Genomic DNA, 13,475 nt, shown 5'->3' with positions numbered 1-13,475 from the left:
AATGTGAAATTATTTAAAGAATTGCCTAAAATGTGCAAATGTTATTTAATGAAGATATTCATTTATTCATGAAGGATATACTACATATGTCAACTATGTGCCCAAGCACTATATGATGCACCGGTGAGTCAAAGTTAATGGAGCAAATCTCAGTGCTCACAATCTATAGCTGGAAATAATAAGAATGCCTTCCCAGAGGAGAGATGGTCTAAAGTGAGCTTTTGAGAAGTAAGTGCTTCAAGGCAAAGGATGCACCAAAACATGACTCCTGAGGCAAAGTCTCACAGCTGTTTCAGAGATGTCATGAAGAAGGACTTGGGTGAGCTTTAGAAGAGAACTCTGGAAACCATGGATGGAAAACTGACCAAGAGCCTTACATGCTCTGCAAAATTGTTTGAACATTATAGATAGAAACTGGAATTGCGTTGAATGTTTTTAGAAAGAATTTTATATTCTGGAGATTTCTAGGCTTGAGGAAACTCTTACCTATGTACACAAGTAAGTTATCAATTTAAGGTATTTCTTTTTATAAGCGAATCAATTATTCCTCTTAAAAAAAACTGCTAATTCTGCCTCTTCCTGTGTTTCTCAATTATTACATCTGCAATGTAAACTGACATGTAAATGTATGCACTTATCTTTAAAATTAGAATAGTTAGCACTCCCAAAGTCATTCCCACTTCACCTGCCCCTTCCTAAACATAATGACCAGAAATCTAAATTGCATCAAAGGAAAATAGAGGGGGGTGCCTGGGTGACTCAGTCAGTTGAGCATCCAACTTCTGTTCAGGTCATGATCTCGCAGTTCATGAGTTTAAGCCCCATGTGGGGCTCTGTGCTGACAGCTCAGAACCTGGAGCCTGCTTGGGATTCATTCTCTCTCTCTATCTGTCTCAAAAATAAATAAACATTAATAAAAGGAAAATACAGAACTTTGTAATTTTCTAGCTACCTTCCCTTTCTTTAAAGATCTGGTGGGATGCCTGGGTGGCTCAGTTGGTTAGGAATCCAACTCTTGATCTCATGGTAATGATCTCATGGTTCTTGAGATTAAGCTGACCACTTGCTTGGGATTCCTCTCTCTCTCTCCTTCTCTTCTCTCTGCCCCTCCCCTGCCCTGGCGTGCTCATTCACTCTCTCCCTCTCTTTCAAAATAAATAAATAAAATTAAAAAAAAAAATAAAGATCCGGAAACTGAGACCAAAAGAAGACAACTTCCCCAAGTCTTATAGCTTTGCCCTAGAATGCAAGCCTTCTTAAAAAGGCAGAATTTTACAGTGTGTAAATTATTCCTCAATAAACTTGACTTCCAAAAAAAATAAGCACTGTGTTATGGGCAATCATACAACTGGGGGGAAATATTACAGAAAAAAAAATGTACACAGAAATGATGAGTAGACTAAGTACTTTAATTTGTGTAACATTCTGACATTACCTTTTGTTATTTCTTTTTTTTTTTTTTTACTATGTGTAGTTCTTACAGAAACCCATGCAAATAGGAAGAGAATATTATCTCATATTTACATGTAGTGATAACTGAAACTCAGAAGAATTAAAAATCTCGCCTTATGTAACATAGCCAGGAGCAGAACATGATCTAAACCCTGGTCTTTTAAATCTAGTTCACAGCATTTTCAAACATATCTTCTGTCCTCTACCCCACTCACCATCTTTCCCATACAAACTGACAAAATATAGTAAAAAGTTCCCTTTCTAAAACTTCACAAACCACACAAACTCAGTGAAATAGACCAGATACATCCTACATATCCTCTACTTCTTTTTTTTAAATTTATATAAATAAGGATAACAATATCCCCCTCATGAGGATTTGTATGATGAGGGATAATGAGATTATTATGCACATGCTAGTCCCAGACAATGACTGTCATATAATAGACACTCAATAGACATTAGGTCCATTCTGCCCTTGTTATAGCCTAGTATTAGTATACTAGGCTATACTAGTATACTTCTCAAACTGGGTTATCTCTACGGGTAGGAAGTGGTACACTAGATGATGTAGAGTTGACAATGATGCTCTGGGTGCTTCAATTTTACTCACAATTTAGGTGGATATTACATAATTTAAGTGATCAATAACTGTACCTTGGTTAAACTCAGACAAGAGAGAAAATAAAAAATAAAGCTGATGTAAATTTTCAGGATTTCAAAGGAATTCTATTCTTCTGGATTACTTTGGGCAATGCCTATATTTGTTCTACCATGCCATGACTGGCATTTTACTGGAAAGGTATGAGAAGCAAGCAAGAGAAAAATTTAAGACAAACTATATATACCCACTTTCAAAACTCTTTAGCAGGATTTTATAAATCTAAGCATATGCCTATCCTCAACCCAGCTATTCCACTCTTGGGTATATGACTAGCAGAAATATATATATATATATGAAACTACACAATCAAATGTTTATAGCAATACTCTTTGCTAGATCTCTAAACTTGAAACTACTTAAAATGCCTGAAAGAGTAGAACTGATAAATTATGGTTATTCACAGCAATACACAACAGTGAGAATCAATGATCCAAAATCATATGCAGCACAGAATGAATTTCACAGACATAACATTAAATGACAGTGACTAGAAATAAGAGTACACACAGTATAACTCAACTTCCATAAAGATCAAAAACAAGCAAAACTATGTCAACAGATTTCAGGAGAACAGTTACTGTTGGGGAGATGAAGTAATCAAAAATGGATCAAGGGGTTATTGGATATTTATAATATTCTATTTCTTATTCTGTTGCTAGTGACACAGGTTATTCAGTTTGAGAAAATTCCTTGGACAGCACACTTACAATAAATGCTCTTTCCAATGTGCATATTATAGTTTAATAAAAGTTTTTTTTAATTACAGAGATATAAAAAGGATCTATCAAAATTTCACAGATTATCTTTCCTTATGTTTAGAGATGGTGACTGAAGATAGTCCTATTTTTCATAGAAATGGATAAACAACTTTATTGTATTGGGAATTTCCAATACTAAAAACATGGATTTTTTTAATGTTTATTTATTTTTGAGAGAGAGAGAGAGTGCACAGCTGGGAAGGGGCAGAGAAAGAGGGGAGACACAGAATTCAAAGCAGACTCAAGGCTCTGAGCTGTCAGCAAAGAGCTCGATGCGGGGCTCGAACTCACAAACTGTGAGACCATGACCTGGGCTGAAGTCAAATGTTTAACCAACTGAGCCACCCAGGAGCCCCAAAACATGGATCTTTATTCCATATTGGATTCTAAAGTTTTACTCTAAAAATGTAAATGTGCTTGAAATGAGTTTGAAATATCTATAGAAAAACTAAAACTTTTTATGGCATTTTAATGATATTTTTATGTATATTTTTAAGGAAAGAACTACATTATATGCTTATTTCAGTGAAAAATAATTTTACAGAAACAGACATATTTAATAATTTACAAAGCTATATTTCAAGAACTCTACTTTTGTCCATTTGTATGAACACACTCGAAAGTGCTTAAAGGCAGGAGCTTTGCCTCACTTATTTTGCCCTTTCTACTACCTAGTACAGATTGTGATACATGGTAGGTGCCAGATGCATGTTTCTAAATCAAAGATTAACATGGTAATAGAGGAGTTAAGATGCAGGGAAGATAGTTTCTCTCTCTCTCTCTCTCTTTTTTTTTTCTTCTAATCACACTGTAGTCCATCTTCCCCAGGTGACACACCATGAGGATGTTCAAGTAGCCCTCTAAAGAATGTCTCATGGTGAGTGTTATGCTAAGTGAAATAAGCCATACAGAGAAAGACAGATACCATATGGTTTCACTCTTATGTGGATCCTGAGAAACTTAACAGAAACCCATGGGGGAGGGGAAGGAAAAAAAAAAAGAGGTTAGAGTGGAAGAGAGCCAAAGCATAAGAGACTCCTAAAAACTGAGAACAAACTGAGAGTTGATGGGGGGTGGGAGGGAGGGGAGGGTGGGTGATGGGTATTGAGGAAGGCACCTTTTGGAATGAGCACTGGGTGTTGTATGGAAACCAAATTGACAATAAACTTCATATATTAAAAAAAAAAAAAAAAAGAATGTCTCATGGTAAACGACTGAGACCTTTTGCCAACAGTCAATATCAGTGAAACAGTTATGTGAGAAAACCACAGTGGAGGTATGCCCCCCCTCCTCAATTAAGTGACTACATCCTGACTAATACCCTAGTTGAAACCACACTTAAGATCCTAAACTAGAATGGCTTGGGCAAGCTACTCCTGAATTCCTGATCAACAAAAAAGTGAGATGGCTAACATTTTTTGTTCTAAATCAGATGTTTAAGGTAATTGATAATAGATAATTCACTAAATTTTTCTGATTATGAATAATGCTATAATTCACTAGACAACTAAATTTTGTAGATTATGAATAACACTATAAAACATAGTCTTTGTGTGGACATTTTATTCATTTCTCTAGTCTAGGAGTGAGATATCTGGATTGTATGGTTTATATATATGGTTGTATAATGCTGCATTTTCACAGGCAGCATGAAAGATCCAATGGTCCTGTGACTTTTCAGCAGTTGGTATTCTCAGTTGTTGTTGTTTGGGTTTTCTGTTATTGCTCGCTTGTTTTAGCTATTCTAATGGGAAGGGAGAGGTATCTTATTGGAGTTTAATGTGTACTTCCTTACTGAGCATCTTTTCCCGTGCTTATTTGCCAGTCATTTTTCTTCTATGGGTTTAATGTCGGTACAAGTCCTTTAGCACTCTGTAATGGATTGCTTTCTAATATTTGAATTTGGGGAGTTCTTGTTATATACCAAAGTAAAATCCTTAACAGGAATATGTTTACAATTATTTTATTCCAGCCTCTAGGTAGTCGTTTCATTTGTTAAATGTCTTTTGAAGAGAGCTTTTTAATCCTGATGCAGCAAAATTCATTGTTTTATGATTCATTCTTTTTGTGTCCTAAGATAACTTTGTCTAACTCAAGGAATTCCTTCTGTTTTCTTCTGGAAATTTAGAGTTCTACATTTTAGTTTTAGGTCTATGATCATTTCCAACCTATGGCCCAGAGATCATCTTCTGCTGAAGTTGAAGAACATCACTTTGACATCTCACATTAGAAGTGCTACTCATCAAGCCAGATGACAGATGACAGAAAATTTGTTTGAAAGCATCCTGGATTCTCTCAGTGTCCTTCCCTTTCCTAAAGAAGTGCTACCTAAATGATGTTATATGGGCTGAGAATCTGGTGGCATGAAACACAGCAGGTTAAAAGGGGGGGAGGAGTCTTCTAAGTAAATAATAAAATAAAATAAAATATAAAATCAGATGATCATTCCGAACAAAAAGTCTGCTGGGATTTTGACTAGGGTTGCTGTAATTCTACAGATAAATTTGCAAAAAACAAGTTAATATTATTGTTTCTTCTGGTCCATAAACATGGTATATTTCTTCCTTTATTTAGCTCTTAAGTTTATCTTCCTTATTTAGTTTACCTTCCCTATTTAGCTCTTAAGTTTATCTTTTTACAGTTTTAGATATCTAAGACCGGCATATCTGTTGCCAAAGTATTTCACGTTTTTGATGCTATTGTAAGTTTTTTTCTTTCAATTTCCACTTACTCTAGAATTTAGAATTAGATTGTTTTATATATTGATGCTAGCACTGAGATGAGCTAAACAATGTGATCATTTCAACTAGGTTTTTTTTCTTGCCTTATTATAATGCCTAGCTACACTAGTGCAATCGAAATCGTGAGGGTAGTTATTGCTTAGTTACCAAAGTTAGGAAACTATTAAATATAATGCTTCCTGGTTTTCAAAAATGGTTGAAGAAGTTCTACACACATAAATTTGACAACTTAAATGTATTGAAGAAATTCCTTGAAAATCATCATCTGTCCAGTCTCAGCAAGATGAAATACATAACCTGAACAGCACTAAAACTAGTAAGGAATTATTAAAAACCTCCCCCCTGACAGACCTTGGCAAAAAGATACCTTCAGGCTATGATACTTCAATGGAAAATTTCACCAAACATGAAAGAGGAACTATGACCATCTCTAAACTATCTCTTCCTAAAAAGAAAAGACAGAGGAACACTTTCCAATTTATTTTATGAGAGGAATATTTCCCTGGTACCCAAATAGACAAAAGACAGTACATAAAGAAGAAAAAAGCAAAGCAAAAAAAAAAAAAAAAAAGAAAAGAAAAAGAAAAAAAACACTACACAACAATATTCCTCATGAACATAGACATTAATTCAAAATATAAAACCAGGTAAAATCTACTAATAAAGTGGGTTTTCTCCTGGGAAGTCAAGACTGATGATACAGTAAAAAATCAACTCATATAGTCTACTATATTCTCAACATAAATAAGATCAATCCCATGATCATATTAAATGATGAAAAACATTTTATAAAATTCACACCCATTTCATGATAACTCTCAGCAAACTAAAAATACAAGGGAAATTTCTCAATCTGATAAAAGGCATCAGCAAAACCTATATGTCACATTTGTTTAAATTTCATATATATAAAAAAAAAGAAATAAAATTATTTTTACATATTGACCTTAAAAAAAATGGACTTATAACTCATATTATGACCAAAATAAATTCCAAATGAATCAGAGATGAGATGAAAAAGAAATATCTATACAAACATTAACAACAAAGCATAGATAAATAATTTGTGGTGTCAAATCCAAAAGCAATAAGAAACAAGATAAATGTGATGGTATTTTTAAAAGCTACAGCAAGAAACATCAAAAGTAAAGTCAAAATACAAATGACAAACTAGAAGACAATATTTGTAATTTATATCTAAGACAAATTGTTCTTAAAATTCAGATAAAAATAGCAAAAAACACATGAGTAGCCAACCCTCAGGGGAAAAAATATGTACACAATCCTTAAACTTATGAAATACACAATGCTTCACTCATAACAAGAGAAATGTGAATGAAAATCGCTGGCAGCGTCATTGATTGCCTATCAGAATGGCAACTCATGTTGGCAAGGCAGTCTTCTCAAACACTCAGAGGAATTTGACTATACTCAATAAATGACATTTGCATTTGAACCACATATCCAAATTCCAGGATCCTTCTAGGAACCTTCTAGGAACCTAAAAATTCCCCTAAAGTGTGTATGTGTCTTCTAAAATACAATACTTCAAGTGTATAAATTTAATTACTGATAGCAAAATTTATAAACAAGCAAACTGCCCAACCACAGAAGATGAATAAATTATAGTATATCTATATGAAAGAGTACTCTGCAGCAGAAAAAGGATGAAAAATATTTCTATAAACTGATATGTAGTTGTCACCTAGATAGTTTAATTGAACAAAATCAATGACCTTTAAAATGCCTTAACAGGGGTGCCTGGGTGGCTCAGTTGGTTAAGCGTCTGACTTCCAGCTCAGGTTGTGATTTCATGGTTTGTGAGTTCGATCCCCACACTGTTAGTGCAGAGCCTGCTTGGGATTCTCTCTTTCCCCCTCTCTTTCTGCCCCTCCCCTGCTCATGCTCTCTCTCTCTCTCTCTCAAAATAAATAAATAAACTTTACTTTAAAAAATTAATGAATCAGATAAAATACCTTAAAAAAATAACGAAACAATAGCAACTAGATAAAGCAAGAGTGGCAAAATCTGGATTATTTTAAAATCTCTATGTCCATACTATCCTTGTTTCATTAAATATTTTTAACATTAGTCATGCCAAAATTTTTAAAAACGTGGAAGTTAAAAAAATCATATACAACAGTTTTGTTCACTCTGGAATTTTCCTTGAATTTATGTAAGATCAGATCTGCAGTTTCAAGCGGAAAAATCATGATGGGTTATCCATTGTTTCTTCCTTAACATTTCAAATGGAGAAGAAAGTACTGGAAGATGCATACTTTGATACCTAACCAGATTTTAACTGTTTTCATTGTAGGGTGACAGAGAATCACTCAACTGGAAAGCAGGTTTTACCATTTTTTCACTCAGGAAAATCTCTAGAGACCACCAGGTATTACTCCCTCAAGAACATGAGACTGAGCATATCCACCCTTAAGAATGACAGCATTTGCTGACCCTGACAATGTGCTTTCTATTAGCCTGCTGTTGCCCAAGGATTAAAAACATTCTGTTGTGCAGTTCTCTTTTTAAAAAATTCACTAACCTTATTTCTTTGTAAAAGGCATCTGATTTTAAAAGCACAGGTAGATGGACTTACTGAGTTTTATTCTCTTGATGGAAACTCAACACCAAACATTGGGCAAAGTCATCTGTCAAAAAGAAAAAAAAAATAGACCTTCACCCCCAATTTAAGCAAAACCTGTAGCTTTGGTTTAATTTTGTAAATATAAAGAATTTAAACACTGAGAAAATGGAAACATATCTTGAAATTTACTATCTGAAAGAGAAAATCCTCTAAAATTTTCAGAATTGGAGTTTATTTTCCTTTCAGTTCCATGACCCAAGAAAGGGATGTTCAAATGTTTTGTCTGTACTGACATCATGCTATATGAATACCCTCAGATTTCCTTCATTTTCTCTCAATCCTTAAATATGTTCTTTAATATTTAAGCTTTCACCTGTCTTGCTTCATCTGACACAAATTGTGATTCTACTGGATTGAAGGGAAAATTCCTTTGTAGCTTACACCATCATATATTTTATGACTTTGCATGCATTTCTCAAGTGGAAAGTGTCACTAACTTAAGTCCTTCCAGCATAAGTCTATCTTCCCCACCCTGTCTCCATCATGGCCTCACATGATTTCATCACTCTCTGGCCTTCTTTTAGTTGGCTGTCTGTAGTGTTAGATTGTGAATTGCATGAAGACAAGTAATCTCTTTTTTTTTTTCATTATCTACACCATCCACAAGGTACTTAATATTTTAAATACATAAGTAAATGAATGGCTGAAGTAGATACCTTAATTAAATGACTCATAGAAACATCTACAGAGTGAGGTGTTCGCTACGGCCCTTGGATAGCTACAAAACACAGCATGCCTGGGACCCATCCTTGACCCCTGTTCCTCTCTTATTTTGCCATTCAGGGCAGGTCTGTGTCAGCAGGACTCATATAAAAAAGGTGGAAACAGAAAGGGGGCACATTTGCTTCTGAAATCTCCCTTTTAGTCTATGCTGGGTGCGGCTGGTCTTCTGTCATTGTCAGTTTCCTTTCATGACATTCCTTACCTCCTACTCTTTTCCACCTAACTTGAAAAGGAAAGTTGTTTACTTTGAAATGAATACTACTGCCTATCAATAAAACTGTTTGTGAAGCAAACAGAACTTGAGGCATCATTCAAAAGGTAATAAACATCCTGAAGTGCTATAAACTCCACGAGAGAGCAATTTGAGAGCTAGCCATAATAGTAATAATTAACATTTATTGAGCACTTAATATGTGCCAGATATTTTGCTAGGCAGTTTACACTTAACCCGCTAGCAGTTTTTTGAGATAAGCATTATTACCTTTTACAGATGAGGAAGCAGTCACATAGCATTCAAAATAGGTCTATCTGACATCAAAATACATTCACTTACACATGCAGCTGGAGGCACAAAAAGTAATCATGGAAAAGAGGCACTGCTTTGACCAAATAACATAGCACTGTGGCATCCTTTTGATCCTAAGACATTCAAACTGATGGAGGGACATGGATTTATAGTTAAATATTTCTACACCACTGGAGTTGTTCTAAAGTTGGGGCTGGGTGGCGCTATAGGCCTTGGAACCCAGCACTGTGATTATGTCCCTTAAAAAAAAAAATCCATGCAAACAACTGAAGGAAGTCCAATGCTGTTCTCTACAATATTCAGTTACCTCTCAGATTTATTGCCAATAATACCATCCATTTATTAATTAATACCTTTTGTGTTATCAGTTATAATTATTTATTGATCATTAAGGTTAGCACTAAGTTCAAAAATTCTTTCACTTAACACACTTGAACAACTAAAATACTTAACTAGAAATATCTGGTATCTTCCAGTAGTTTATTAGTCCTGGTACCATATGATTATAATCTTAACATGGAATAGTCTGTTCTTTAAAGCAAATCTTAAATCCTAAAAAAGAAACAAAACAACAAAAGCCAAAAGAACTATATCATCTGTCTTTTCATATTTTTAGCTGATTTAAATTAATATGGCTATCAGGCTTATTGACGTCTATAATGCTTTTCTTCTAAGATTCTCTAAAATGTTCTGAATCAATTTTAAAAACGCTAAGCCTGTCATCCTCCACCTAAGCTCTTCATTACTTTTCAAGTCAATATCTTCTCTTTAAATTCCTTTTGACTCTCCTCTCCTTCGGCATCTTTTCTGACCATTCTCTAAGCTCTTTTAAAACCTCCTTTATACCAGCATAGCAAGTCACATTCCCCCTCCCTCATCTTCCACTGTGTTGTCTTAGGGTGATAAAAGAGAATGAAAAACAAAGGCTTTCTTAACATTGTTATGATTTACGTTTCTTAATTAAGTGATATATCCCAGTGGCAGTGAGAACAGGGTATTTGGAGAGGGCAGGGAGACACATTTGGATCTGAAAGTACCAAGCTGAAATAAACATAATGATGGCAATTAAACTACAGTGCTGACTTGGGAGGGATTACAAGAGTCGAAACGTTCACAGAATAGAGTCTGGCACATAGTGCCATTAAAAAGTATTTCACACTCATCATACACATAGCAATGACAAAGCATTCAGTGGAGTTACTACAAATATTCAACAAGAGATATTTGTCTTCATTCCTCACTAATAATTATCAAAATATATTCTTAGGGGCCCAACTGATCCAACAGAAACACAAATATGTATTCATTCATTTTGCAATTGGATAAAGGAACTAAAGGACGTTAGATTAAGGTAAGCACGCAACCTACCCACATACATCCTAACTATGGATGTAGAAATTAATTCTATTGATCACTAAGTTTATCTGAGTATATAAAAGTAAAACAAAATGAGAGTTAAGTAAATTATAATTAATGAATATATAAAGAGGTATTAAGTTAATGTATCATTTTATTCACATGATACACCTGGTGACATATCGAGCGCATTTCCAGAACTTATATGTATTTCTGATATTAGGTTCACTTAAAGGCAGAACATTCACTACTAGGTGAATAGACCTTTAATGTATATGGAAGTGAAACTTCAAATTTCTTTAGCTATATAAGTTGTAGAACTGAAATGCACCAACTTCTTTAAAACAAAGAATTCTGTCATAAAATATTAGTGACAAAAATGTAATTTAAAAAACCAAATACAATCAGGAAACATGTGCTTATGGGCAATGCATAATCTTAAAAAGAATTTAAAGTAACTCTAAAGTTATTGATTTTGTCCTTCATTTCATAAAAACTACAAATTCAATTTCATGATATACAAAAGAAAAATGTTTCAAAATAGTACAACCTAAAGGAGTTTTTGTGTTTGTGGATTTCAATAATAGAATAAATCTCTCTTTTTAAGATGTCACTTTAGAAGTTTTTTCTTAAACTTCCAAATGTGTATATCTTCAGTTACTTTAATAATAACTCTTCGTTGGCCTTCTAGGAATTCTTCCCACTGCATTTTGATGTATTGTATTAATAATGTTCTGATGTATGTTTTGGTTTAAATAGGTATTGTTAAAGGTGACCTTTTGGTTTGATTGTTTAGCTGACTTTAGTGCTAATAAGATAAAGAATGAGGTGTCTAATGAACCTCGTGTATGGAAATAATGATAGATGGCTTATTTGGAATTCTACAGACGTGACACTGCCAAGCCCGCTGAGGAGTCTCTGGAACCTAACTAATTTTAGAGAGAGGTTTTATTGATTACACAGAGACAGGGCACATTGTAATCATTTTTACAGCAAGGTATTGCCTGAGGTACCAAAATCCATTAAGCAAGGATTATAAACTTTGTTTTAAACTGGATCCTAAATTGTTTCTTGATGTATAGTCAACAACAGCTCGGTAAGATCAATCACAGTTACTAAGGCATATTAAAATCAACTTGTTTAATTTTAATTGCTCATATGCCTGACCCTCTGAGGTGCAGCTGTTCATGAAGCTCGATTACGTTTTTTCCCAGATAGGAGTTTCATTTTAGTTTACATTATAATCATTTCTTTCCGAAGGCCACCACATAATCTACTTTTTACACTTCTACTTTTAATTTACTTTTCCTATCCTTAAAAACGTACAGGAAATGATGCCTCGCTATGACATTTTGGGTCATTCTGTACATCGTTTCATCCTTATAGGAAATAAGATGTTTCAATATAATTATTTGAGTTGAATGTTAAAATATATTGTATGTAACTGTACACAGACACATTTGCAAAAGTTTCATGTGGATATATTCTTACAGAATCTTAATAGTTTAACTAGACTAGCTTCTACCTGGGAGTCAAAATATTTAGTTTGTTTAATGGCATGTAAGTTGTCTTGTTTTAAATGGGTACTTTATATATTTGATGTATTGCATAGCTAGAGTATGAATACATGTACATCTTAAATATTTATTAAAATGTAAAAGATTGTAAATCAACATCCTTATTCTACGGCATATGAGAAAAAAAGGAAAAGAAGATAAACATGTGAGCATGGCTTACCTGGGAATAAAGTGACTTTAACAATCAGAAGACCTGACATCAAGATCTAGAGTCCCATTAAATAATTATATAACCAACAACCTAGTTAATTTCTTTGGGCCTCCATTTCTACATCTGCAAAATAAAAATAAAATAGAAATAAAATAAAGAGGGGCGCCTGGGTGGCGCAGTCGGTTAAGCGTCCGACTTCAGCCAGGTCACGATCTCGCGGTCCGTGAGTTCGAGCCCCGCGTCGGGCTCTGGGCTGATGGCTCAGAGCCTGGAGCCTGTTTCCGATTCTGTGTCTCCCTCTCTCTCTGCCCCTCCCCCGTTCATGCTCTGTCTCTCTCTGTCCCAAAAATAAATAAAAAACGTTGAAAAAAAAATTTAAAAAAAAATTAAAAAAAAAAAAAGAAATAAAATAAAGATATGGAAATTTGAATCTCACTATGCAATACATCTGACAATGTTTTAGAAATTTAAATGTTCAGTATTATTGTACATGTGCACATATATACATAGACTGATACATATATATGATCTATTCAATTTGTCAAAGGTCAAGAAATATACAAGTAACTGTAATCAGGGAAGAGGTGACGGAAGAGTCCAGTGCAGTGGGAAATTAATCTAATTTTGAAATTATACATTTTATGTTAAATGAGTTCATGCATTTTTAAAGTTATAAGTTCAAAATAACTAGACCAACACTTAAAATTTCAGTCTTGTTAGGTTGATAGTGAGCTAAACACTAAGATTGCATTAGTTAAAATGCATCCATTGCATGTGTATATAGTCGATCTTCTAGTAATTTAACTGTTCTTTAACTCTCTAGCTTCAACTCAATAAAAATATTTAAAAATTAACTTCAATGTTTTGAATTTCAGATGAA

At 34.0% G+C, this 13,475-nt stretch overlaps 1 long non-coding RNA gene across 2 annotated transcripts in view; it reads right to left on the bottom strand.

Annotated features, from left to right (window-relative positions):
* The window catches only part of LOC116738039, a 35,967-nt gene extending 23,256 nt beyond the window's left edge, over positions 1-12,711 (bottom strand). The window contains exon 1 of one of the 2 annotated variants that reach the window (XR_004343577.1): positions 12,605-12,711. This is a non-coding gene — a long non-coding RNA (uncharacterized LOC116738039). Of the gene's footprint in view, positions 1-8,214; positions 8,252-12,604 lie in introns of those variants that run through there. The other variant, XR_004343578.1, reaches the window with a different exon arrangement.
* Positions 12,712-13,475: the final 764 nt, after the last annotated feature.

The sequence above is a fragment of the Lynx canadensis genome, chromosome B1 (assembly GCF_007474595.2).
Source record: "Lynx canadensis isolate LIC74 chromosome B1, mLynCan4.pri.v2, whole genome shotgun sequence".
Lineage (NCBI taxonomy): Eukaryota > Metazoa > Chordata > Mammalia > Carnivora > Felidae > Lynx > Lynx canadensis.
Note: the sequence above shows the minus strand (reverse complement) of the source record. Positions and strands in the feature narration are given on the sequence as shown.